The 26,740-nt window shown below is 46.5% G+C and overlaps 1 protein-coding gene, 3 non-coding genes and 1 pseudogene across 6 annotated transcripts in view; 2 read left to right on the top strand and 3 right to left on the bottom strand.

Annotated features, from left to right (window-relative positions):
- The window catches only part of LOC115636545, a 1,011,845-nt pseudogene that overhangs the window by 449,754 nt on the left and 535,351 nt on the right, over positions 1-26,740 (top strand).
- LOC115636662 (zinc finger protein 3-like) overlaps positions 1-26,740 on the top strand; it is a 438,128-nt gene that overhangs the window by 114,405 nt on the left and 296,983 nt on the right. The window lies entirely within an intron of this gene.
- TRNAV-AAC lies at positions 256-328 on the bottom strand. The gene has a single exon. It is a non-coding gene; the product is annotated as a tRNA-Val (tRNA).
- Positions 12,425-12,498, bottom strand: TRNAT-UGU. The gene has a single exon. It is a non-coding gene; the product is annotated as a tRNA-Thr (tRNA).
- Positions 16,757-16,829, bottom strand: TRNAV-AAC. The gene has a single exon. It is a non-coding gene; the product is annotated as a tRNA-Val (tRNA).

The following is a 26,740-nucleotide window of genomic DNA, read 5'->3' as shown; positions in this document are numbered from 1 at the left end:
CTGTCTAATTAGAGTCCCAGACACCTTGTCTACCTGGGAGCTCTTCTGCTCTTCAACCAGCCCATTCATCCCACAAGCATTCCAGGAGGGAGCGGGAGGGGGAGAGGGGGAAAGCCACTTCACAAGCATTCAGAGAGGGAGAGGAGACAAAAGTGGGAGGGGGGGAAATATAACAGACCTTTTGAGCATAGAAATCACTGCTGGTCCTACAACAGCAGGGAGAGACCAGTAGGAGCTGGGATAATTAAGCCATCATATTTCTGCTTGGTTTCAAACCAGGGATCGTTTGTGTGTTAGGCAAATGTGATAACCACTACACTACAGAAACTCTGTCACAGAGCTCTGCCGCTCCCTTCATAAGAACAGAAGAATGGTCATACTGGGTCAGAGCTAAGGTCCATCCAACCACGCATCCTATCTGCCAACAGTGGCTAATGCCAAGTGCCCCAGAGGGAGTAAACCTAACAGGTAATGATCAAGCTATCTCTCTCGTGCCACCCATCTCCACCCTCTGACAAACCGAGGCTAGGGACACCATTCCTTACCCAGTCTGGCTAATAGCCATTCATGGACTTAACCTCCATTAATTTATCTGCAAAAAGAACAAGGAGTACTTGTGGCACCCTAGAGACTAACAGATTTATTTGAGCATAAGCTTTTGTGGGCTAAAACTACTTCATCAGATGCATGCAGTGGAAAATACAGTAGGAAGATATATATATATATATATACACACACACAGAGAACATGAAAAAATGTGTATCGTCATACACACTATAATGAGAGTGATCAGTTGAGGTGAGCTATTAGCAGCAGGAGAAAAAAACCTTTTGTAGTGATAATCAGGATGGTCCATTTCCAACAGTTGACAAGAAGGTGTGAGTAACAGGAGGAGGGCAAATAAACATGGGAAAATAGTTTTACTTTGTGTAATGATCCATCCACTCCCAGTCTTTATTCAAGCCTAATTTAATGGTGTCCAGTTTGCAAATTAATTCCAATTCAGCAGTTTCTCGTTGGAGTCTGTTGTTGAAGATTTTTTGTTGTAATATTGCAACTTTTAGGTCTGTAATCAAGTGACCAGGGAGACTGAAGTGTTCTCTGACTGTGTTTGAATGTTATAATTCTTGATGTCTGATTTGTGTCCATTTATTCTTTTATGTAGAGACTGTCCGGTGTGGCCAATATACATGGCAGAGGGGCATTGCTAGCACATGATGGCATATATCACATTGATAGATGTGCAGGTGAATAAGCCTCTGATAGTGTGGCTGATGTGATTAGGTCCTATGATGGTGTCCTCTGAATAGATATGTGGACAGAGTTGGCAATGGGCTTTGTTGCAAGGATAGGTTCCTGGGTTAGTGTTTTCATTGTGTGGTTGCTGGGAAGTATTTGCTTCAGGTTGGGGGGCTGTCTGTAGATGAGTACTGGCCTGTCTCCCAAGATCTGTGAGAGTGAGGAATCATCTTTTAAGATAGGTTGCAGATCCTTGATGATGCGCTGGAGAGGTTTTAGTTGGGGGCTGAAGGTGACTGCTAGTGGGGTTCTGTTACTTTCTTTGTTGGGTCTGTCCTCTAGTAGGTGACTTCTGGCTCTGTCAATCTCTCTCTTCACTTCAGCAGGTGGGTATTGTAGTTTTAAAAATGCTTGATAGAGACCTTGTAAGTGTTTGTCTCTGTCTGAGGGGTTGGAGCATATGTTGTTGTATCTTAGAGCGTGGCTGTAGACAATGGATTGTGTGGTGTGGTCTGGGTGAAAGCTGGAGGCATGTAGGTAAGTGTAGCAGTCAGTAGGTTTCCGGTATAGGGCGGAGTTTATGTGATCATCGCTTGTTAGCACTGTAGCGTCCAGGAAGTGGAGCTCTTGTGCGGACTGATCCAGGTTGAGGTCTACGGTGGTGATAGGGAACCCCCCCACACACACACCTTACCCAAGGCCCCAGGCTTTTTGCTGAGAATAGAGTAAAAGTAGGCCTAAAAGCCTTTAACTAGGAGCAAGAGTTTTAACTTCTGCTAAACTTGTTTTTTTTTGTATAAAGGGCATGCTGAGGCAGAAAGATGTGGTCAGGGCCCCAAAAAGAGGAACTAGAATTGAATAAAGGGGAACCAGGAGATCTGTTAAGTTATAACAGCTGAGCTTACTGTCGTTACTACAGAAAAGATGCTAGAACGGTCAAACCGCAGACTTGATTGGTAAAGACAATAACAGGAAAAGCTATAGATGGAAAATTGGGGTTTTGCCATAGATGGAGAATTAATTGGTCAGCTTGCTTGTTATTAACATTATATTCCAAATAAGGCAAATAGCATGTGTAACCAACGTGCTACGTTTTGCAGTTTTAACCTTTATAAGCTTGGTAAAATTTGTAACGTAGAGCAGCCAGCCTCTTGCGTGGGGTCTATGCTGTCTCTCCCTGCATATATGCTTGTATGAAATAAAAGAGCCTCAGGCTGTCTGATCAAATCATTAAGGTGGTGGTTTTTTCCCCGACAGTGGGATGGAAATTGTTGAAATAGTGGTGGAATTCCTCAAGGGTTTTCTTTTCCAGAGGTCCAGATGATGAAGATGTCATCAGTGTAGTACAAGTAGAGTAGGGGCGTTAGGGGACGAGAGCTAAGGAAATATTGTTCTAAGTCAGCCATAAAAATATTGGCATACTGTGGGGCCATGCAGCTACCCATAGCAGTGCTGCTGACTTGAAGGTATACATTGTCCCCAAATGTGAAGTAGTTGTGGGTGAGGACAAAGTCACAAAGTTCAGCCACCATGTTTGCCATGAAATTATCAGGGATACTGTTCCTGACGGCTTGTAGTCCATCTTTGTGTGGAATGTTGATGTAGAGGACTTTTATGTCCATAGTGGCCAGGATGGTGTTTTCTGGAAGATCACCAATGGATTGTAGTTTCCTCAGGAGGTCAGTGGTGTCTCAAAGATCGCTAGGAGTGCTGATAGCATAGGGTCTGATGAAGGAGTCTACATAGCCAGACTATCCTGCTGTCAGGGTGCCAATGCCTGAGATGATGGGCCATTCAGGATTTCAAGGTTTATGAATTTTGGGTAGCAGATAGAATACCCCTGGTCAGCGTTCTAGGGGTGTGTCTATGCAGATTTGTTCTGTGCTTTTTCAGGGAGTTTTTTGAGCAGATGGTGTAGTTTCTTTTGGCAACTCTCAGTGGGATCAGAGGGTAATGGCTTGTAGAATGTGGTGTTAGAGAACTGCCTAGCAGCCTCTCATTCATAGGCCGACCTATCCTTGATGACGACAGCACCTCCTTTGTCAACCTTTTTGATTATGATGTCAGAGTTGTTTCTCAAGTAAATGTGTAACTCTCTAAGGTGCCACAAGTACTCCTCGTTCGTTTTGCTGATACAGACTAACATGGCTACCACTCTGAAACCTATTAATTTATCTAGTTCTCTTTTAAACCCTGTGACAGTCCTAGCCTTCACAACCTCCTAAGGCAACGAGTTTGACATGTTGACTGTGCACTGTGTGAAGAAGAACCTCCTTTTATTTGTGTTAAACCTGCTGCCCATTAATTTCATTTGATGGGCCCTAGTTCTTGTATTATGGGAACAAGTAAATAACTTTTCCTTATTCACTTTCTCCACACCACTCGTGATTTTATAGACCTCTATCATATCCCACCTTTGTCTCCTCTTTTCCAAGCTGAAAAGTTCTAGTCTCTTTAATCTCTCCTCATATGGGACTCGTTCCAAACCCCTAATCATTTTAGTTGCCCTTCTCTGAACCTTTTCTAGTGCCAGTATATCTTTTTTGAAATGAGGAGACCACATCTGTACGCAGTATTCAAGATGTGGGTGTACCATGGATTTATATAAAGGTGATAAGATATTCTCCATTTTGTTCTCTGTGCTTTTTTAAATGATTCCTAACATCCAGTGTGCTTTTTTGACTGCTTTTGCACACTGCGTGGTCATCTTCAGAGAACTATCCATGATGACTCCAAGATCTCTTTCCTGATTAGTTGTAGCTAAATTAGCCCCCATTATATTGTATGTATAGTTGAGGTTATTTTTTCCAGTGTGCATTACTTGAGATTTATCCACATTAAATTTCATTTGCCATTTTGTTGCCCAATCACTTAGTTTTGTGAGAGCTCTTTGAAGTTCTTCACAGTCTGCTTTGGTCTTAACTATCTTGAATAGTTTAGTATCATCTGCAAACTTTGCCACCTCACTGTTTACCCCTTTCTCCAGATAATTTATGAATAAGTTGAATAGGATTGGTCCCAGAACTGACCCTTAAAAGGCTTCAAGGCCCACCACTAGTTACCCCTCTCCATTCTGAACACACCGATGGGCCAACCTGGAGAAAGTGGTGGCAGCCCCTCAATAGATCAGCTGGTAGAGCAAAGGACTGGAGCCAGCACTCAGGAAGTCATCCTTATGTCTCCCTTCTGACTCTGGCTTGAAGGAGAGCTTCTTTTTCTTCCCCTTGCTGAGAAAGAGCAACAGAAAAAAGAAAGGTCAGGTGGGCCAACTCGGTGCACAAGTCCATGCTGTCTTTTCTTGCTTGGGAGTCCCCAAATGAGGGACTCATGGTGGGTAAAGGCATTGCTGTGCTTTCAGAAAACAGCCCACCACAGCACACAAAGGGACCAAAGAGCATGCCAAAGCCTGGGACTGACACTAGATTTGTCCAGGATGTTTTTCTCAGCCCTGGCACACAAAAAGGGCATCATTGCAAGTGCCCACAAAGGCCAGATGAATTTTTGCCTGCCTTGCTCAGCTTGACCTGCTTCCTCACCCCATTCCTGCCTTAGATCCTGGGTTACCTGGTGGCTGAAGATGGTCCATTGTCTCAAGCGGTGCCAGAGCCTGACACAGTGCCCCTGGGCAGCCTTTGCTCTGCACGTGCCTGCCGTGCACATTTGCAACTACTTGAAAGCTCCTGTTGGTAAGTTCTGGGGACAGTTGCTCACCTTCAGAGGAAGCTCCCTAAAATTGGCCTGTCTCACCCAGTGGTACATTGACCTCTGTTCAAACTGAGCCAAAGGGAAGGCCTCACTGCTGTGGCTTCTGCTGCTGTGAGGGTGGCCACTGTTGCAGCTGAAGCCATCCTGCAAGCACCTTCCACCTACCCACCCACTGAAAATCCTGTAGGATGTAAGGTGGGAGTAGAAGAATACTGGGGAAGTGGGGCTTCCTAATCTCCTCCCCCTTCTGCCACCATTGGCCATTCCATACCCAGTGCTGCATCCAGTGGGTTAAACAGAAAATACGGCCATATGGGAAGAGTCAGTTGAGTTCCTTGCAGTTGCCCCAACATTCCCCTCGGGCCTGACCTGACCTCCAGCTCAGCCATCCACTGAAAATTGAAAAAAAATAGTAGAGCCATAAAAGGTTCATCTAGTGGTACTTGCCAGTACCCCTTGGTTAAGTCTATTGTAGAGATGAACTGGGCACGTCCCAACTTCTCCAATAGCTCATCGGTGCGTGGCATTGGATAGTTGTCCGGACGAGTTACCGCATTTAGCTTATGAAAGTCCATGCAAAAGTGTATTTCCCCATCTGGTTTGGGTACCAGAACCACTGGAGATGCCCATGCACTGGTAGATGAGCAGATTATACCCATCTGTAGCATGTTCTGGATCTCCCGTTCTATAGCAGCTTGGGCATGAGGAGACACCCGGTAGGGTGGGGTTCTAATGGGGTGAGCATTACCTGTGTCAATGAAGTGGTATGCCCGTTCAGTCCGTCCTGGGGTGGCTGAGAACAATGGGGTGAAGCTAGTGCACAGCTCCTTGATTTGTTGCCGCTGCAGATGTTCCAGGGTGGTTGAGAGGTTCACCTCTTCCACGCCACCATCTTTTTTCCCGTCGTAGTAGACACCGTCAGGCCACTCAGCATCATCTCCCTGGACTGTAAACTGACAAACCTGTAAGTCTCTGGAATAGAAAGGCTTGAGAGAATTAACATGGTACACTCTGGGCTTTAGTGAGGAATTGGGAAATGCTATGAGGTAGTTCACAGTTCCCAGGCGCTCTTGGACCGTGAATGGCCCTTCCCATGATGCTTCCATCTTATGGGCCTGTTGCGCCTTCAAGATCATAACCTGGTCTCCTACCTTGAAGGAACGTTCTCTGGCATGTCTGTCATACCAGGCCTTTTGATCTTCCTGAGCATCCTTTAGGTTCTCTTTAGCAAGGGCTAAGGAGTGTCGGAGGGTGCTTTGTAGGTTGCTTACAAAGTCCAGAATGTTAGTCCCTGGAGAAGGGGTAAACGCTTCCCATTGCTGCTTCACCAACTGTAATGGCCCCTTAACCTCGTGACCATACACAAGTTCAAATGGTGAAAATCCTAAACTGGGATGTGGTACAGCCCTGTAGGCAAACAGCAACTGCTGCAACACTAGGTCCCAATTATTGGAGTGTTCGTTGACAAATTTACGTATCATGGCCCCCAAAGTTCCATTAAACCTTTCCACCAGGCCATTGGTTTGATGGTGGTACGGGGTGGCAACCAAGTGGTTCACCCCATGCATTTCCCACAGTTTTTGCATGGTCCCTGCCAGGAAATTAGATCCTGAATCTGTAAGGATGTCGGAGGGCCAACCTACCCTGGCAAAAATGTCTGTTAGGGCCAGGCACACAGAGTTAGCCCTGGTGTTGCCTAGAGCTACAGCTTCCGGCCATCGGGTAGCAAAGTCCATGAAAGTCAGTAAGTACTGCTTTCCTCTGGGCGTCTTTTTTGGGAAAGGACCCAGAATATCCACAGCTACTCGCTGAAATGGGACCTCAATTATGGGGAGTGGCTGGAGAGGGGCCTTGACCTGGTCTTGGGGCTTTCCCACTCTTTGGCATACCTCACAAGACCGGACATACTTGGCAACGTCCTTGCCCATCCCCTTCCAGTGGAAGGACTTCCCCAAACGGTCCTTGGTTCTGTTCATCCCAGCATGGCCACTGGGATGATCATGGGCTAAGCTTAAGAGCTTCCCCCGGTACTTAGTTGGAACCACCAACTGTTTTTGCGGCTGCCATTCTTCCCGGTGTCCACCAGAAAGAATTTCCTTGTATAAAAGTCCTTGGTCTATAACAAACCGGGATCGATTAGAAGAGCTGAGAGGTGGTGGGGTGCTCCGTGCCGCCGCCCAAGCTTTCTGAAGGCTGTCATCTGCTTCCTGTTCAGTCTGGAACTGTTCCCTTGAGGCTGGGATCACCAGTTCTTCCTCAGACTGGGGACTTGGGCTTGGTCCCTCTGGAAGCGATGTAGGTGATAGGGTTGTTTCCGTTGCTGGTGAACCGCTCTCCGCTGGCGCACCTGAGAGTATTTCAGGCTCTGGCTGAGCCTTTTGGGTATGGCTGTCTGTTGCTTCTGCCAGTTTTGGCTTGCTGGCGCCCTCTGGCATTGAGTTTGAAGATGTGGTTGCAATTGCTGGTGCAGGTTGCTGTTCCAGTTCCGGGCCTGGGACTGGAGGTGCTGTGGCTGTTTCAGTGGTTGGCATGGAATCCGGGTCCACTACCTCTGTCTGGGTCTCTGGTAACACAGACGGGGCGTCTGTGGACAGCTCAGGAACAGGAATGGGTCTGGAAGCTTGCCTGGTTTGGCTACGTGTAACCATTCCCACTCGCTTGGCCCGCTTCACCTGGTTGGCCAAGTCTTCCCCCAGTAGCATGGGGATAGGATAATTGTCATAGACTGCAAAAGTCCACATTCCTGACCAGCCTTTGTACTGGACAGGCAGTTCAGCTGTAGGCAAGTCTACAGCTTGTGGCATGAAGGGGTAAATTGTCACTTGGGCCTTTGCGTTGATGAATTTGGGGTCTACAAAGGATTGGTGGATAGCTGACACTTGTGCCCATGCAGTAACCTTCTTTCCACCCACTCTCAAATTTTCCCTTCGCTCCAAGGGTATTTGAGAGGCATCTGGGCCTGGGGATCTTTTGGGTGATGGTGGTGTAATGAATTGCACTCGGATGGCATTCTTTGGACAGTTGGCCTTGATATGTCCCAGTTCATTACACTTAAAGCATCTTCCATCTGATAGGTCACTGGGTCGAGGTGAGTTACTGGAGACTGGTGAGGTGGAAGAATACTGTGTCTGTGGCTTTACTTGAGTTGTAGGTGGGGTTTTTGGCTGCCCTCGGTTGTAGGGTTTATGGTCGGTGTGCCCTCTGGGGTATTCGTTCCCCTTGACGGTAGCTTTCTTGCTTTCTGCCACTTCCATCCATCTGGCTCCAATCTCCCCCGCCTCAGCGAGATTTTTGGGTTTTCCATCTTGTATGTACCGTGTTATGTCCTCAGGAACACCATCCAAGAACTGCTTCATTTGTATGAGGAGGTGCAGTTCTTCCAAGGATTTAACATTGTGTCCTGATATCCAGGCCTCATAATTTTTCCCAACGAAGTAGGCGTGTTTGGGAAATGACACATCTGGTTTCCACTTTTGGGTTCTGAAACGCCGACGGGCATGATCCGGGGTTATCCCCATTCTGTGTCTGGCCTTGGTTTGAAAAAGTTTATAGTCGTTCATGTTCTCCTTAGGCATTTCAGCTGCCACCTCTGCTAAAGGTCCACTGAGCTGTGGCCTCCATTCTACAATGTACTGGTCTTCAGAGATGTGGTACCCAAGACAGGCTCTTTCAAAATTTTCCAAGAAGGCCTCGGTGGGAAATTTCCTGTGCTGTGGAACAATCATTGGCGCAGGGTTGTTAGGGTTGGCTGTGTTTTGCTTAGCCTTTTCTAATTCCATGGCCTGTCGGTGGGCTTCCCTCTGGAGTTCCCACTCTTTCTCTTTTATTTCCAGCTGTTTTTGGTGGTCTGCATCTTTGGCTTCTTGCTCTCTTTTGTAGGCCGCCTCTCTGGCTGCTTGTTCTCTTTGGTAGGCTGCCTCTCTTTCTGTTTCTCTTAGTTCCATCTCTTTTTGTTTTATTTCCAGTTGTCGCCTGTGTTCAGCTTCTTTGAATTGTTTTTCTGCCTTCCTTTTTTCCTTGGAAGTCATGGTTCCTGTTTTATTGTGTTGGGGTGCCCTCTGGTGTTTGTTATCTGAACTGTAGGTTCTCTCTTGCCTCCTGGGGTCTGCCTAGCAACAGTGCCTTTTTCTCTTTTTTCCTCTAGCTATTCTTTTAAATGTAAAGTAAACCAGAAAAACCACTTTATTTACATGTGTATAGTGCTGGTATTTGACTCCTAAGGGGAGTGCTATTGTGTCAGAAAGGACCCTTTTGTCACACCTTAATGGTTCCTTGCTTAATATGCAAGCCAGAAACTGTAAGAGAGAGCAGAGAAAAAAAAATTCTCTCTGGTTCCCTTTAAAACCAAACTGTTTCTCTCTGCTTAAAAGTCCCTAGCAGAGAAAAGAAAAATATAATATTCCTACTGGCTTCTGGATTCTATCTATCCCACAAACGCTGCCACTCATATCATAACCTAGTCCCAGATTTGGACCTTAGCATCCAAAATATGGGGGTTAGCATGAAAATCTCCAAGCTTAGTTACCAGCTTGGACCTGGTAAAGCTGCCACCACCCAAAAAATTAGAGTGTTTTGGGGCACCCTGGTCCCCCCAAAAACCTTCCCTGGGGACCCCAAGACCCAAATCCCGTGAGTCTCACAACAAAGGGAAATAAACCATTTCCCTTCCCCCCTCCAGGTGTTTCCTCCCTGGGTTCCTGGAGAGATGCACAGAAGCAAGCTCCGTGAATCTAAACAGAGGGACTCCACCCTCCCCATTCCCAGTCCTGGAAAACAGAATTACCAAGAGCTAATCTCTCTTCCCCCCTCACCCAGAGGGAATGCAAAGTCAGGCTAGTAAATCTAACACACACAGATTTCCCCCTGACTTCTTCCTCCCACCAATTCCCTGGTGAGCACAGACTCAATTCCCTGGAGTTCCCCACTAAAGAAAAACTCCAACAGGTCTTAAAAAGAAAGCTTTATATAAAAAGAAAGAAAAAGTACATAAAAATGGTCTCTCTGTATTAAGGTGACAAATACAGGGTCAATTACTTAAAAGAAATATGAATAAACAGCCTTATTCAAAAAGAATACAATTCAAAGCACTCCAGCAACTATACCCAGGTAAATACAAAAGAAAACAATAGAAACCTTACTGCCTTACTATATTTGTACTTACAACTTGGAAACAGAAGATTAGAAAGCAGGAAACAGAAAAATCCTTCCCATAGCCGAGAGGGACAGATTCAAGACAAAGAACTCAGACACAACTTCCCTCCACCCAGATTTGAAAAATTCTGGTTTCCTGATTGGTCCTCTGGTCAGGTGTTTCAGGTACTTCTTTCCAGGTGTAAGAGACATTAACCCTTAGCTATCTGTTTATGACAGCACCACTCAGCCCAACTCTGTCCCAGCTCTTCCCCAACCCCACCCTGGGCCTCTGGCTCCCAGCTTGGCCTGGACTCCCTTACCCCTGTCTGCACCCCTCTCCCCAGCAAGCAACAGCCCCACTCTCAGCCTCAGTTCTTGACTGTGGCTTCCGAGGGTCCACAGCCATGCATAAGAGGGCACAGTGTGAAATATGTGGGGACCACTGTTCTAGGATGATGTTCTCAATCACTTCTATGCAGCCCAATAAAGGCTATTCCTCACCCACCTACCCCTCCATCAGGACCGGCTAGGTATGTTCTGCTGCTCTTCACTCATGCAGGAAGGATAACATTTCATTCCACTCAATCCTAAAGTGATTTGTAACCAGCCAACACCGGTCCTTTTAGGAAAGTGTCCCCATCGTGCTGCATCGCTAGGCAGAGTAGGTGTGTCTATGCAAACACAGTCTGTTCCTGAAGTCTTTCCCCCAGCTCCTAACTAGATGTGAGGAGGGAGCTCAATCAGCCCCTGCTTCTGCTTAATATTTAAAAAGTTCATATTGTTCCTATCTCTGCTGGCCTTAGATTTCTCCTACTGTCTCTTTCTTGACCACTTGGATGAAATAGCCAAGTGGTTAAAGTGGTAGAGTACTAATCTATTGTGATCTGCATGCATAGGTTCAAATCCCCTTCTTTTTGGATGCATTTAGTCTTCACCCCTCCTTTATAGACAACCATCTCCCCCTTTGCTACAATGACAAACCAAACAATGTTGCTTCTTGCAAACAAAAACCTTCTTAGAAACTCAGACCCCCCCAATTTAAATAAAATGTCTAAATCCCAGATTTCTAAATAAATAAATAAATAAAATCTCTAGTCCTGTATTTCTTAGTTTTTGTCTCGAAAGGTAACATCCTCATCATCTCCCCCAAACACGCTGGGAGCTGCCCAAATTATTAAAATACCCTCAACTCGAGCAAAGCCAGAACAGTGAACCAGAGCTAGTGTCTAGGCCAAGTTGTTCTGAAGGAGGCAACTCAAACATTATCTCCCTGCTTCCCTTGGCAAGCTCTGACTGAGAAAACAAAATTCTCCAAACTGAAAAATTCTGCTGAAAAAACGATACTAGTCTGTTTGGGGACTTTGGTTTGAAAGTATTATTATTATTCTCTTCTGATTTCTGAATCAGTTCAGTCTTTGTCCTCCAGGTGTGTTTCCAGCTGTTGAGTTGTGGGGAAGAGAGGCCAAGTCATGATGTCTCTTCTCCTTTTTCATAGTTTCATCTAACTTGCTAGGAAGCTCCTTTGCTACCATGTGAGTCAAGCAGTGTCCATTGTCTCTGTGCTATCTTGGAGAAGCCTGCATTGTACACGGTTCCTGGGATAGTCCTTGGGAGTGTGGATACCTTCAATGGGACAGCAGCAAGTCTGGCTCCTCCCTTGTCGCACCTGAAAGGCTGGTGGGGGACATTTCTCAACCTCATAACATATCTCAGTAATGCACACAGAGCAAAACTTCGTAACTTCCCAACCAATGTGAGCACACGCAGTCCAACAAAATATTAATGTTCAACAGATGAAGACTTTTGAAATGATACCTCACCAGGCAGACTTTGTACAAACCATGTCATCATTATATGAGAGTGGTGAATATGGAGCTTCCAGGTGCTGCTCTGAGCACAGTGTGCCATACCTGGGCTTCCATTGTAATGGAGACGAACCCTTGGAGTCCATCTCTCCTGGGATAAAGATGGCAGCAGGGCTGACCTGGGTCATCTGACTTGGGATCCTGGATGTAAAGCTGAGGGGCTAAAAATTGTGGTGCAGATACTTGTGTTCACAGTGAAGCCTGAGTTCAGAAAACCTCACCCCTCATGGGGCCTCAGAGGTTGGGCTCAAGCCATATGTCTGCATTGTAATTTTATAGCGGTTGGGAGGGAGTTTAGGAAGTAGAAATGGTAAAACCACATTGAGGGAACTGGACCACTGACCTATCAGCTCTCAGCACCCAAACTTTCAGTCACTCTATTATCAATGCCTTTGAGTGTAATTTAAACAGTAGGTCCACCTAGCTCTGAATGTTGTCTTCTGACAGTAGCCAATACCAGGTGCCCCAAAAGCCACTCCCCCAAGCACCACTGGGAGTTGAACCCAGGATCTCCTGTTTACAAAACAGGTACTTTAACTAACTAAGCCATGGTGCCTGCTGTTATTTAATGCATATGTGCTCACCCCTGACTCTCTGACAAGTCCCACTGGGTCCTGACAAGCATTGCTCATGTTTGGCTTCTGTAAAGCAGAGGAGCAGGTGAAGTTTTGCTCCCAAGGTGTGTGTGTGATTCTTTGGCCAGGTCTACGCTACAAAATTAGGTTGGTGTAATTACATTACTTAGGCTGGCAACGCAGTTATATCAACCTAATCCCAGTGTAGATAGCGACTCAGCTGTTAGAACTTTCTGGAGCTATGAAAGAGGAGGGGCCCAGCCTCTGTAGCAAGAATGCAGGGCAGGTGAGTTCACGGCAGACTTTATGGGATGCTGGTGGAGGCCAATTATGGTGATATAATAACCAGCAGCATTTACAGTGACAATTTGTCGCTTTAAGTTTGCTGCAAAAACTCTAGGCCTCTCGTCGTGGTGGTTTTATTTTGTCACCAAAACAGGGCAGTTTTGTCGCCAGACGTGGCATTGCAGTGTGTACACCAGGCACAAGCTGCCGACCGAGGGAGTGTTGTGTGTTTTTCACACACCTGAGCAATATAATGATGATGAAGTAACTTTGTAGTGCAGACCTGGCCAAAGATTCACACACACACACACGACTTGCAAGGAAAACGTCACCTGCTCCTCTGCTTTGCAGAATCCAAACACATGCAAAGCTTGTCAGGCCCTGGTGGGGAATGGCAGAGAGTCAGGTGTGAGCAGACAGTGTATTTTAGCCACCAGAAGGTACCATAGCTCACCTGGCTAAAGCAGGTGCCTTGTAAATAGGAGATCCTGGGTTCAACTCCCAATGATTCCTTGTTGAATAACTCTTGGGGCACCTGGTATTGGCTACTGTCAGAGGACAAAACACAGAGCTAGATGGGCTTTTGGTCCAGCCCAGTATGACTGTTCTTATGGTTTAAATTACACTCACAGGCACTGACAATAGAGTTACTGAAAGTTTGGGAGTTAAGAGCTGATAGGTCAGTGTTCCAAGCTCTTTGCAGAAGACCCCATCTCTCCGGGACAGGGGCAGGTCTGGGCTCTGACACCAAATGGCACATTGTGGCTGACAGAATCTGCAGGCAGCTCATTTAGTTTCCAGTGAGGATTGAGTCCTGCTTCGTGCACCATGTGTGAGAATGAAAATCCTAAACCGCCTTTGAAATAACGAATGCAGCAGGACGTGTTCTTGTCCATGCCCCAAAGCAGACAGACCAATGGAGAAATGCCATGAGTCCATGGAAATACTCCACTGCCATTTTACATTTTTTGCTTGCTAAATTCTCTCCCAATCTTGTGAGGTCCAGAGCCCGGTATTGAGCCTGAGCCGAGATGTCTACTCTGCAAATTTACCACCCCACAGCCCAAGCCCCGGGAGCCTGAGCAGGCATGGGACAGCTGGGGGTGTTTCATTGCAGTGTGGACATAGCCTAGCATTATGTCTACACTGCCATTAACACACCCAAGTCACTATTCTCAAACCCTGGGTCAGTTGATTCAGGCTTGTGGGGCTTGTGCTGCAGGGTTATAAAATTACAGTGTACACACTTGGGCTTGAGCCCACCCTCTGAGACCCCACGAGGGGTGAGGGTCTCTGAACCTGGGCTCCAGTCTAAGCCCCAGGAATCCAAATCAGATTATCCAGGCCAGCAAGGCCACGGGGATTTTATCACAGTATAGATGCACTCTCAGGGCATGTCTACATTGCAACGTAAGCCCAGGGTTAGCAGAAGTCATGTCAGCAGCCCCAACACATAAGCATAAACATTGAGGAAAAGACCCACTCCCTAAATAAGCTGGGCAGTGTCCTTCCCCCGACAGTTCATAAGTCCAACAACCAAAAGTCCTTTAACATGAGCCATCCCGTCTCTGCACCCCACTCACAGCTGCTGTCCTTTGTCAGTGCAAGCCCAGAGGTGCCTCTGTACAGTTCACTTGCCACCCTGGGTGGAAAAGGGGGAAAATAAGAAGGCATCATACTCACTATGTTGCCTAGGGCCTCACTCATCCCTCCACAGCCACCCTGTCCTAAAGTTGGTCTAACACCTACATTTTAGTATTGGGACCCAGACCCCAGCCCACTTGGCTTTGGAACCTCTGTCCACTGCCTAGCAAGTGCTATTGAATTGAGGGTGAGTCCCTCATTCGGGGTCTGCCGAGCACAGTCGTGCTGCCCTCAACTCACACAATAAGGATAACAACCCTTTATTTCTCCTGCCCCTATAACATGGAGACTGGGAATCCAACACCAGCCAAAAGTGATCATTTTGGCAAGCAACCCAAAATACTGTAACCAACATACTGTAAACTCCACATGCAGACTCATACACGAAACCTTGCAAGAAAATCTTCCTGAGGGGGTCTGAAGCTCCTGCTGCTGTAGGGAAGGAGGGAGCTGTGGGTTGGGACTGAGGAGCAGTGTGAGGAGGCAGGGCCTCTGGGTTGGGATTGAGGGGCACTGGGAATAGGAGGGGGCTGTGGGTAGGGACAGAGGAGAAGGGTGAAGAGGAGTAGGCTCTGGTTGGGAGTGAGGAGCAGTGTGCATAGGAGGGACTGAAGGTTGGGACTGAGGGGCACTGGGAAAAGAGGGGACATGGGTTTGGGCTGAAGAGCATCTTCATTTGGGGATTCAGCAGGACAAGGGAAGGCAGCAGATGATTCTAATTTCTTAGGGATATTCTGTGTGTTTGTATGTGTGTATGTGTGTGTGCAGGGAAGGAACATGCTGTATGCCCAGAGGCCTTTATTCTTCCAGGCTGCAAGGACAAAGGGGCTGTCAGGAAGTTGCCCCTTCAAAACCACACACAAAAAGGCCCTTCTGAGGAAAGGGAAAATCCTGAAGAGAAAAAGTACCATCAAAGAGGACTCCAGAGAGACAGTTTTAAGATCTTGGGGAGTAGTTTATCACCTGACCAGTAATTTGAACCCTGGATCCTCAGATTAAAAGTCTGATGTTCTGCCAACTGAGCTAGCCAGACTCACAACAAACAAAAACACCTTGGTGCAGAGGAAAAACTAGTGAAAAAAACAAGAGCAAGAAACAATAGGGGAAACTTGCTGCTCTCTCTGGCCTGGTCAACACTACTAGTTTATACTGAATTTAGCAGCGTTAAATCACATTAGCCCTGCACCTGTCCACACAACAAAGCCCTTTATATCGATATAAAGGGCTCTTAATACTGATATCGGAACTCCTCCCAGACGAGGGGAGTAGTGCTGAAATTGGTATTGCCATGTTGGATTAGGGTTAGTGTGCCTGCAATTCCAGGGTATTGGCCTCCAGGCACTATCCCACAGTGCACCATTGTGACCACTCTGGACAGCAATCTGAACTCAGATGCACTGGCCAGGTAGACAGGAAAAGTCGCACGAACTTTTGAACTTCATTTCCTGTTTGCCCAGTGTGGAGCGCCGATCAGCACAGGTGACCATGCAGTCCCAGAATCCAAAGAAAGCTCCAGTGTGGACCGTACGGGACATACTGAAGCTAAGGCTTTTTCTCAGCTCATTTCACCACCCTCTATCCTGCTGGGGTTGAGTTTATCACAGGTGTTACCCAAAATTGGGCCAGCTAGTAAGCGTAGGGAGGACTAATGACCCTCCAGAGTTTGGCAGAAAGCAGCAGGTTCATTATACTGACAGCTAAGCTCAAAAGAAGAAGAGGGGGGAGTGTCACACTCACACTTGCATACTCATGCTCCCAGGACAGGCACAGCATTGGAGATGTCAGGATTCTGAAAGGGAACTGTCCCACAGCGCAGCTATGGACGGTGCGATAAAGGTCAGTCTTCCTGAGGCACAATGAAATACAACACAGAGAACCACTGGCCAGGCAGTCGGGCAAAGGGCATTCACTGGAGGTACAAGCTTGTGAGTGACTCCTGAGCACAGGACCCCTTCCCCTTTTAAGGACCTGCACCTAATGGTCTGTGACTAGAGATGACTTGGCTGCATCTGGTTGGTCACACTCCACCTTGGGCAGTGGCCATGATCTGGTTATGCAAGTGCTGCCTAATTAGAGTCCCAGACACCTTGTCTACCTGGAAGTTTCTTCTGCTCTTTAACCAGCCCATTCATCCCTCGAGTAGTCCAGGAGGGAGCGGGAGGGGTAAAGCCACTTCACAGGCATTCAGAGAGGGAGAGGAGACAAAAGTGGGAACAGGGGAAGTATAACAGACATTTTGAGCATAGATATCACTGCTGCTCCTACAACAGCAGGGACAGGCTAGTAGGAGCTGTGAAAATTAAGCCATTATGCTTCTGCCTGGTTTTGAATGAGGGACCTTTTGCATGTTAGGCAAACTTGATAACCACTACACTACAGAAACTCTGTTGCAAGGGTCTGCCTGTCCCTTCATAAGAACATAAGAATGGCCAGACTGGGTCAGACCAAAGGTTCATCCAACCCCGCATCCTATCTGCCAACAGTGGCCAATGCCAGGTGCCCCAGAGGGACTGAACCTAACACCTCCACCCTCGGACAAAGAGAGGCTAGGGATCCCATTCCTTACCCATCCTGGCTAATAGCCATTCATGGACTTAACCTCCATTAATTTATCTGCAAAAAGAAATAGGAGTACTTGTGGCACCTTAGAAACTAACAAATTTATTTGAGCATAAGCTTTCCTGAATGCATGCAGTGGAAAATACAGTAGAAAGGGATAGATATAGAGATAGAGATAGATACGTAGAGAACATGAAAAAACGGGTGTTGCCATACACACTATAACAAGAGTGATCAGTTAAGGAGAGCTATTATCAGCAGGAGAAAAACACCCTTTGTAGTGATAGGATGGTCCATTTCCAACAGTTGACAAGAAGGTGTGAGTAACAGTAGGGGGCAAATAAACATGGGGAAATAGTTTGACTTTGTGTAATGACCCATCCGCTCCCAGTCTTTATTCAAGCCTAATTTAATGGTGTCCAGTTTGGAAATTAATTCCAATTCAGCAGTCTCTTGTTGGAGTCTGTTGTTGAAGGTTTTTTGTTGTAATATTGCGACTTTTAGGTAATCGAGTGACCAGGGAGATTGACGTGTTCTCCAACTGGCTTTTGAATGTTATAATTCTTGACATCTGATTTGTGTCCATTTATTCTTTTATGCAGACACTGTCTGGTTTGGCCATTGAAGGAAGGGGCTGGATTCAATGGTTCCTTCAGTTCTAGGAGATAGGGTACATCCATTATCTTTCTTTTTTTTCTTACCTCACATCAGACCCAGGACTTGCACCCAGCAGTTCTTGGGGTCATGGGACAGAACTGAACTTCACTGGCAGCAGTGAGGGAGAATGGTTGGGAATGAGCTGTCTGGGGAATATTTTAATCCTTATCTAATTTTCAGAGAATTAAATCAATGCAGCTTCCACTTCTCCATCTCTCCCAAGGAAATAACGTTTCTGTGCAAAGTACCCAAACCTTTTAACAATAAGAAGTGAAATGAAATGGCCACATGATGGCAACAGAATCTAAGAAATTGGTTGGTCTCTGGGGTGCTGCATATACTCCTGTACTTTTTGAGGATACAGATTAACATAGCTGCTCCTCTGAAACCTAAGAGGTGAGAAGTCATGTTCTTGTTCAATGTGCATTGAAGCTGAGAAGGGAGATGTTTTCTCTTTGATTTGGAGGCCCCTACTTTAATCCACTAGACACCCCTTTCCTCCCACAGCCAGGAATAGAACCCCACAGTCATGCTAGTAGCAACCTCTGACCCTACCATGAAGGAGGAATGCTGAAACCCCTGTGCTGTCCCGTCAGGTCTTTGTCAGCACTGCCATTGAAACCCAATGGGATTTCCTTGGGCAGTTTTGACTCACTCTCAGAAAGGGTGCAATTTTAGGAGCAGGTTCCAAATAGTGCAATTAACCAGCCAGAAAGGGCAGCAGGTGTCAGTGTAGGAGCCATTGAAATAACTCTGCACTTACTTAGATGCAGACATAACAAGCTCTATGGTTGGTAAACTTACAGAGACTCTGCTCCTGCTCATGAACTAGCAGCCCATGACCTCTAAACAGCTGCCATTTGGATACATCTGAAAGTTACAAGGAACAATGATCTGTGTTAAAGGAAGGCTGCCATTTATTAGAGCCCCAATTGATACCCTGTGTGCAAAGAGAGGTTTGAATGTGTTACAGGGAGTTTGGGAAATCTTGGTTATTTTAGTTTTGTAACAGGCTCCTGTCCACCTCCAGTAGAGTTTTCAGTCCCAATGGCAACTTACTTACCAAATGTCATACAGACTAGTCCATTCCTCCCAAGTGGATGTGGTTCTTGTTCTTCTGCACATTGTTGCCCATGGAGGCCAAGGACCTGCAAAGGAGTTTTCATGTGCCTTTGTTTAATTGACAAAAACAAGCCTAGACACTTAGAAGTGATTTCAGCAGAGGAACATGTTTGCTAGGCTTTTATGCATTTGCATAGGAAAGCATGAAGTGTGTCCATTCATTTCAGGGACCCTTATTTAGTGGAGCTTCTGAACATACTGGAAATGGAATTATTTTTAATGAAGGAGTAGGTTTATAAGGGGGTATTTGGGTTTGAACCAGGGACTACTTGATTTACAGCCAAACACTGTACCACTGAGCTATACTCCCCTGACATTTGCCAAGGCAAGTCAGTGATCTTAAGGATTTTGAAGGATGGGCTCTGCCTCAGAGAGCGCCTTTTCTATTCCCAGACCACAGGGCTTTTAAAAATGGGGTTTGATTAATATATATATACATGTAGACACCACAGCTTGCACATACACCAGCATAGCTTCCCCCACTGACATAGCTACCACCTCTTAGGGAGATAGGTTAACTACACGGACGGGACAGCTCTCTCCCCTCCACTTAGAGCATCTTCATTATGTTAATCACTCTGGCTTAATAAACAAGCTGCTCTCTATTGATGCGTGCACTTGTCAATAAAAAGCTTTTGATCAAACCTTGCTGGTGTTGCCTGTCTCTCTCGCGGTCAGACAACAAACTTTGCCGTCTGGGTTAGAGTCCCTGACATTCCTAAGTGGAAAACACTGAGAAGCAGCAGCATATCTCACAAGTGCTGGGAAAAAGTGAGATAAGGAAGAGGCTTCATTCCTGGTATAGTACCAACTGTGTGGTGTTCGGAACAGTTCCTTTGAAGAACTGATAAGAAATCCCAGCCTCCCTGTTTTCACTCCTTGGTTCAGTTCTCTGTCTGTTTTAACTCCCCTACATTCCTAACTTCTGGTGCTTGCTAAGATATTGTTAATCACCTAATGCGGTAAAACACATATACTAAAAGTGTCTAGTTTCTAGTTGTTAAAAGAAGGGGGTGGGTTGCTCCTGTAAATAATTTATGATGCGACAGAGCTGTCTATATAGGCTTATACTAAGATGTAAAGAGCAGGCTGGTTCTCTCTGGAGATGAGCTGCTCTCTATAGATGCGTGCACTTGTCAATAAAGAGCTTTTGATCGGACCTCCTGGTGTTGCCTGTCTCTCTCGTGGTCAGACAACGAACTTTGCCATCTGGGTTAGAGTCCCTGACAGGAATTACCCAAAAACCTCTGTTAGCCTGACTTTGGTCAGGTTGGCATACCTGGTTTTGTCTGCAATATCTTTATTCAGGTCTAACAATTATTTATAAATAGGGGGGAAATAACCTCCTGAATGGACAGGAACCAATTTATCAAATATTGCTGTGTCTACATTCAATATGGGTAACACTGCTCTACAGCCAAAATGCTTCTGAAATAAATGTAGTCCAACTTTACTAATTCTGGGTCACTGAGAACGAAAATGATGCTTAAAATTGTTGATTGGCTCTAGTTTTCAAGATATGCTATTGGGTCAGTATATACAACCCTTGACTTGGGAATGGCGGAGGATAAGTGAGTTATAAAGGGAAGGGATCTCAATTTAAACCAGAAATGACTAAAATACATCTTTGACTGGATCTATGAATAAATCTATGACTGGGTTTGGACAGTACTTGCTTTTTAGGCAAAACAATGAATGATGCAATCTGAAGCTGGTATTGCGTCATACCTGATATGAATTGCATCATGTTATTCCTAGAAGTCATGGATGATGCAATCATAATGAAGCTTACATCACTCTGCTGAACAAATTGCCCTATATCAGCTCTGGAAATCATACAGTGTCGTGCTCTCTTATTTGTCAGTGTTTGATTTTGCAAAGGGACACATTTCTGTTTAGCCAAAGTGAGCAGAGATGCCTCGTACTTGTGTGAACAGTGCAGATAACTTCTGCTATGTTTGTGGTGAAGTGACTTTTGCATCACAAAAGCGCAGTATAACCACTCTGGTTAAGAAAGCCTATCACCTTTCTTTTGGCTGCAAAATTGGAGATCAGGACAAGAGCTGGGCCCCACACATATGCTGCAACACTTGTGCAACAAATCTTGGCCAGTGGTTGAACAGGAAAAGGAAATCTATGCCTTTTGCAGTGCCAATGATTTGGAGAGAGCCAACGGATCATACTAGCAATTGTTACTTCTGCATGGTGCCTCCAGTTGGGAAAGGTGTGTCAAAGAAGAAAAAGTGGACTGTGCATTTTCCAAACATTCCATCAGCTATACGCCCAGTACCCCACGGAGAAGGAATGCCGGTTCCTGATGCACCAGAATCCTTCTCACTTGAGTCAGACGAGGAAGAGGATGAAACTTCTGGTCCTGAACCATCAATGTCACAAGACCCACATTTTCTCCCATCCTCCTCCTCTGAACCACACCTCATAACACAAGGTGAACTGAATGACCTTATCAGGGATTTGGAACTACCCAAGAGTAAGGCAGAGCTGTTGGGCTCCAGACTACAGCAGTGGAATCTCCTGGCAGGCTATCAGGGCAAATGGAGCCCATCAATGCTTGCAAACTATTGCTGGACAGTGACAAGAGATGCTCCATTTAATGAATACAAGAGACAAGCCAAGAAGCGCCGAGTAGACACTGAATAGGAGTAAACTATGTACAGAATAGTTTTTTGCCTTTTGTTTCATAATAAATTTTATGTATATAACCCTTTTGCTGATTTTTAAAGTGTTACATAAACAGGACAGGTGAAATATTATCATGGAAAGCAACCATAAACACATGAAAAGACAGGTTTACAATTTATGATTAAAACTCTACTATCTACACAATATACATAGACATAAAATGTAAAAACTTAAATATCTTAGAAACAGTAGCCAATCAGTTGTTTTAATTGTCATATTTGAATTCAGCACATCAAAACACATAATAAATATCATTTTATCTCTGAAGCAGACGACTTCTCAAAAATTGTAGACCAGTGTAACTGGTCATATTGGGCTGGATTAGCAGGAGCATTGCAAGCAGATCGAAGGACGTGATTATTCCCCTCTGTTCAGCTCTGGTGAGGCCAATTCTGGAGCATTGCATCCAGTTTTCGCGCTCCCTCTCCCCACTACAGAAACAAATTGGAGAGAGTCTAGGGGAGAGCAACGAAAAATAATTAGGGGGCAGAGGACTTAGGAGAAGAGGCTGAGGGCAGGGCCACTCAATGGGGTGGCAGGTGGGGCAATTTGCCCCAGGCCCTGCAGAGGCCACCATGAGAATATAGTATTCTAGATTATTGCAACTTTTTTTTATGGAAGGGGCCCCTGAAAATGTTTTACTCCAGGCCCCCTGAATCCTGTGGGCAGCCCTGCCCAGACCATGGTGCTGTTTCCCCACTCCACTCCCTTCCCTCAGTCTCCTCTGCCCTCACTCCCTTCCCTCAGTGCTCTGCCCTCACTCCCATTTGTCCACTTCCCACCCCTGCTCTTCCTCTTTGGCTGAGGCCTGCTGGTCCACCTTTCGCTCGCTCCTCTCCTCCCCCAAGGCCTCCTCGCACCTCTCCACCCCTTACCCCAAGGTCTGCCTGCTGCCCACACCTCTCTGCCCCCTACCCTGAGACTCACCTCGCCCATCGCCCACACCTCTATGCCCCCTCCCCTGAGACCTACCCTGCCCACACCTCTCTGAGCCCTCCCTTGAGACCCTCCTGCCCACACTTCTCTGCCTCCTCCCCCGAGACTCACCCTACCCATTGCCCACTCCTCTCTGCCTCCTCCCTGAGACCAACCCTGCCCACCACCCACACATCCCTGCCCCTCCCCTGAGACCTGCCCTGCCCACCGCTCCTACCTCTCTGCCCCCTCCCCTGAGACCCACCCTGCCCATCGCTCACACCTCTCTGCCTCCTCCCCTAAGACCAGCCCTGCCCAACACTTGCACCTCTCTGACCCTTCCCCTGAGACCGGCCCTGCTCACCACCCACACCTCTCTGCCCCCTCCCCTGGCCTGACCTGCCCACCACCCACACCTCTCTACCCCTCCCCTGAGACCCACCCTGTCCACCTCTTTCTTTGGTCATCTGTTGTTATTCCTTGAAACATCAAGGATGGAATAAAAAGCTGAGTTTACTCCAGGGTGAGGAAAGACAGGAGCCACCAACCCCCCGGCAAAGCTCAGTGCCCCAGAGAAAACCTGCCCCCTGCTATTGCAATCACTGATATACTGGGGATATGACGGGAAAGGGACTGTCTGAAGGATCAAGGCAGGAAATGGACAACAATCTACAGCACCATCATTAACCACAAACACACTTTCCTCATGCTCCAGCCAGAAGGGAAGGGAGCAGGAATTCTTGCTGTTCAGCCATGGACACACTTACACAACAGCACAGCAGTGTGTGTGTTGTGGAAGCTGGTCTGAGGAAACAACTGGAACTGATCACTCAGTGAGAACAGAACTAGAGTGTAGTGAGAGCAACACATTGTGGAAGAAGGGAAAGAATTGACAAGGATTTGTAGGGGATCTTAATGCATGTCAGTCTGTTAGCAAGAGTTAGGCCAGCTGTAACCCTAATGACGTGAGATTTGTAGAAGCGAGGATAGTGTGAGGCGAGTAGGAAAGAACTGCGTGAGAAGTTATCATGACCTTGCACTGATAATCAAATACGTAGACTGGCACCCAGAAGTGAGGAAAATAAGATAGCAGGATAGCCCATGTATAAACAAAATGCAGCTGTTGCTCATTATTGTCTGTATTATTGCTTGTTATTGTCTGTAACAAAGGTATAAATGCTTGCTGTAATTGTTTACCTGTTGAGAGACCTGTCTGGGACTGAGGCGACCCAGTGTCCTAGGGCACTCCCTCCCTCTATTGCAATTGCTGGTGAAATAATAAAGTATTTGATTTTGCTGCACCCAAACAAAAAAGCGAGAACTGCATTTTTCTCTAATAGAATCAAACAAGTAGTTGTGGCTGACTGGTTAAGGTGGTGGACTAGAAATCTGTTGTGGTCTCCCTGTGCAGGTTCAAATCCTGCCAACTATGGAGGAAATTGTGGTTCTTTAATTTCAACGGAGCTAGCTCTTGTCTCACTCTTAAGCTATCTCTACATGAAAGATTAATGTGGCCTGAGTTAAAGTGTTTTAATTGAACAGCTGTTGCATGTCCACCCTATGCCCCTGTGTCAACAGAGCACATCCATGCTGGCATCTCTTGGATTGCCATGGAGAGCAGTGCACTGTGGGTAGCTATCCCACTGTGCAACTGGCTCCAGGGTGCTTTGGGAAGGGTTTGCAATGCCTCACGGGCTGGTACAGCCTCACATGATGCAGGTTTCTATCCCATTGTTCCATGGGCATCCTACTAGATTGCCAGCTACTTTTCAACTGTAATGTGCAAGGTGGGGTAGAAAGCTTGTGTTGGGGGGGGGAGAGACAGGGAATTTAGAGGGCCATGGCCCCACCTCTCTTTACTGGCTGTTAGGACAAATGATGGGGGAGGGGGAAAGGGTGCAGTCCCGGGGAAGAGGCGTTCTGTGGGTGTGGCCTCGGGAGGAGAGGTGGTGTGAGTGTGGGTCCTTCGGGAAGGGGTGTCAGGGAGGTGCCACAGTTCGGACAATGGTGCCCCCCCATGGCAATTAAGCTTCTGCTGCCTCTGCTCTGTGTTCGCAGAGCGGGAGAGAGCAGCTGCCACGGCAGTGATTTGCTCCCTGGGGCTCCAGCAGAGGGGCTCGGGAGGTGATTTAAAGGGCCCGGGGCTCCGGCCGCTACAGGGAGCCCTGGGCCCTTTAAATCACCAGCCTGGGGAAGCCGGGCCAGGCTGGCATAGCGTACTGGCTCTTGCCGGTACCCCATACCATAACATGCCGGCTCACTTTCACCTCCGGAAGGTCCTCATGTGGATCAATAACTGGTTAAAAGATAGGAAACAAAGGGTAGGACTAAATGGTCAGTTTTCAGGATGGAAACAGGTAACTAGTGGTGTCTGTACTGGGACCAGGACTAGTCAACATATTCATAAATGATCTGCTAAACAGTGAGCTGACAAAATTTGCAGATGATCCAAAACTACTGGCTTGCTTCCTAGAACAAACGCTCCTTGAGTGAGGTGATCCACAGGGAGTAGCTCAAACCTCTAAAGTGCCTGACCAGGGGCAGGACATTAGCACAGCAAGGGAGAGGTGTGGCAATGACATCACAAAGGCCTTTTGCAGGACCTCAGACTATTGGTCAAAGGTGGTGGGGAGGTGGTGACCTCACAGAGACATGCTGACATCAGCCAGGCAGGACAGGGCGATGGGCCAGGGAAACCTCAGAGACCCCTGTGTCTTTGCTTCAGCAAGTCTCCTTCTCCAGGTCTCTCTTTGAGGACTGAGAGAGTATTCGGGTTCACGTATGTGAGCGCCAGGAGGAATCTCTTTCGAGTTTTCTCCTTCCCTTTTCCTGATTTTACTAGAAAACAGCCGTCCCTGTTTAGAAGGTAAGAGCCTCCTCGAGGTTTGAAACCTGTTCAGTCTGATCCATCTGGTGACAGTTGAATTCTAGGCATAGAAAACACGAGCTTAAGGAGGCAGAATTTTATTCCGCACCTGGGATTTTGATGGCGGCCGACTCCCTGATGCACCTTAGACATACCCTAAAGAGGGTGGTCCCAAGGGAGACTGTCTGAAGGTTGGGTCACCTAACTCTCTGTAAATCCACAACCCAGACCCCTCCCTTGGCACTTTGTCACCAAGCCTTAGCGTGTCACAACTGAGGATGCCAAATTCAGGACGAACTGCTGAGAAATAGGGCAAACACAACTGTCAAGGTTCCTTCCCCACTCTGAACTTTAGGGTACAGATGTGGGGACCTGCATGGACACTTCTAAGCTTAATTACTAGCTTAGATCTGGTATCACTGCCACCATCCAGAATTTTCAGTGTCTGGATCACTCCCTTTCCCCCCAAAACCTTCCCCTCCCTGGGTAGCCTTGAGAGACTCCTTCACCAATTCCCTGGTGAGTCCAGCTCCAATCCCTTAGATCTTAAAACAAGGAGAAATTAACCATCCCTCCTCCTTTCTCCCACCAATCCCTGCTGAGTCCAGATCCAATCTCCTTGGATCTAAAAACAAGGAAAAATCAATCAGGTATTAAGAAAAAGGCTTTTAATTAAAGAAAAGAAAGGTAAAGCAAAAACCCTCTGGGAGAGATTACCATACCAGCTACTCTCACAGACAACAGATTCAAAACACAGAGGATGTTCCCCTGGGCACAAATTTAGTTACACAAAAAATACCTAATTTGATTCTACCTCTAATTGCATAAGACAGGTTACAAAGGAATAAACATAAACCTATTTATTCCTTTCTAAAACTTACTACTCTGATAAGAAGCTGGTTCCTTGATCTTTTTCATTCCGGCTGAAACTGAAACTCTAAATAAAGGAAAAACTTCCCTCCTTCCTTTTGAAACATCTTGTTCCCCCATCGGTCCCTCTGGTCATGTGTTAGCTAGGCTTGGTGAACTTTTTAACCTTTTACAGGTAAAAAAGGCATTAACCCTTAACCATCTGTTTATGACAACAACCCAAAACTGGTGGTTATTCTTTTATAAGTTTCAGAGTAGCAGCCGTGTTAGTCTGTATCCGCAAAAAGAACAGGAGTACTTGTGGCACCTAAGAGACTAACAAATTTATCTGAGCGTAGCATGCATCTGATAAAGTGGGCTGTAGCCCACGAAAGCTTATGCTCAAATAAATTTGTTAGTCTCTAAGGTGCCACAAGTACTCCTGTTCTTTTATAAGATAGACCAAACCAGCCACTAAAGTAAACTCCTGTTTCCCACACTGGCCAACAAGAAAACATAAAGGCAGTTTTCTCAGGCATTCTGGTTCTTATAACACCACCAAAAACACTGGATTCAGAGATGAGTAGTTCTTTACAACCAGTGTCATTAAATGATAGTTTCTTCTG

This window comes from Gopherus evgoodei, chromosome 1 (genome assembly GCF_007399415.2).
Source record: "Gopherus evgoodei ecotype Sinaloan lineage chromosome 1, rGopEvg1_v1.p, whole genome shotgun sequence".
Taxonomy (NCBI): Eukaryota; Metazoa; Chordata; order Testudines; family Testudinidae; genus Gopherus; species Gopherus evgoodei.
The sequence above is the reverse complement of the archived record's forward strand: the minus strand, read 5'-3'. Positions and strand labels throughout refer to the sequence as shown.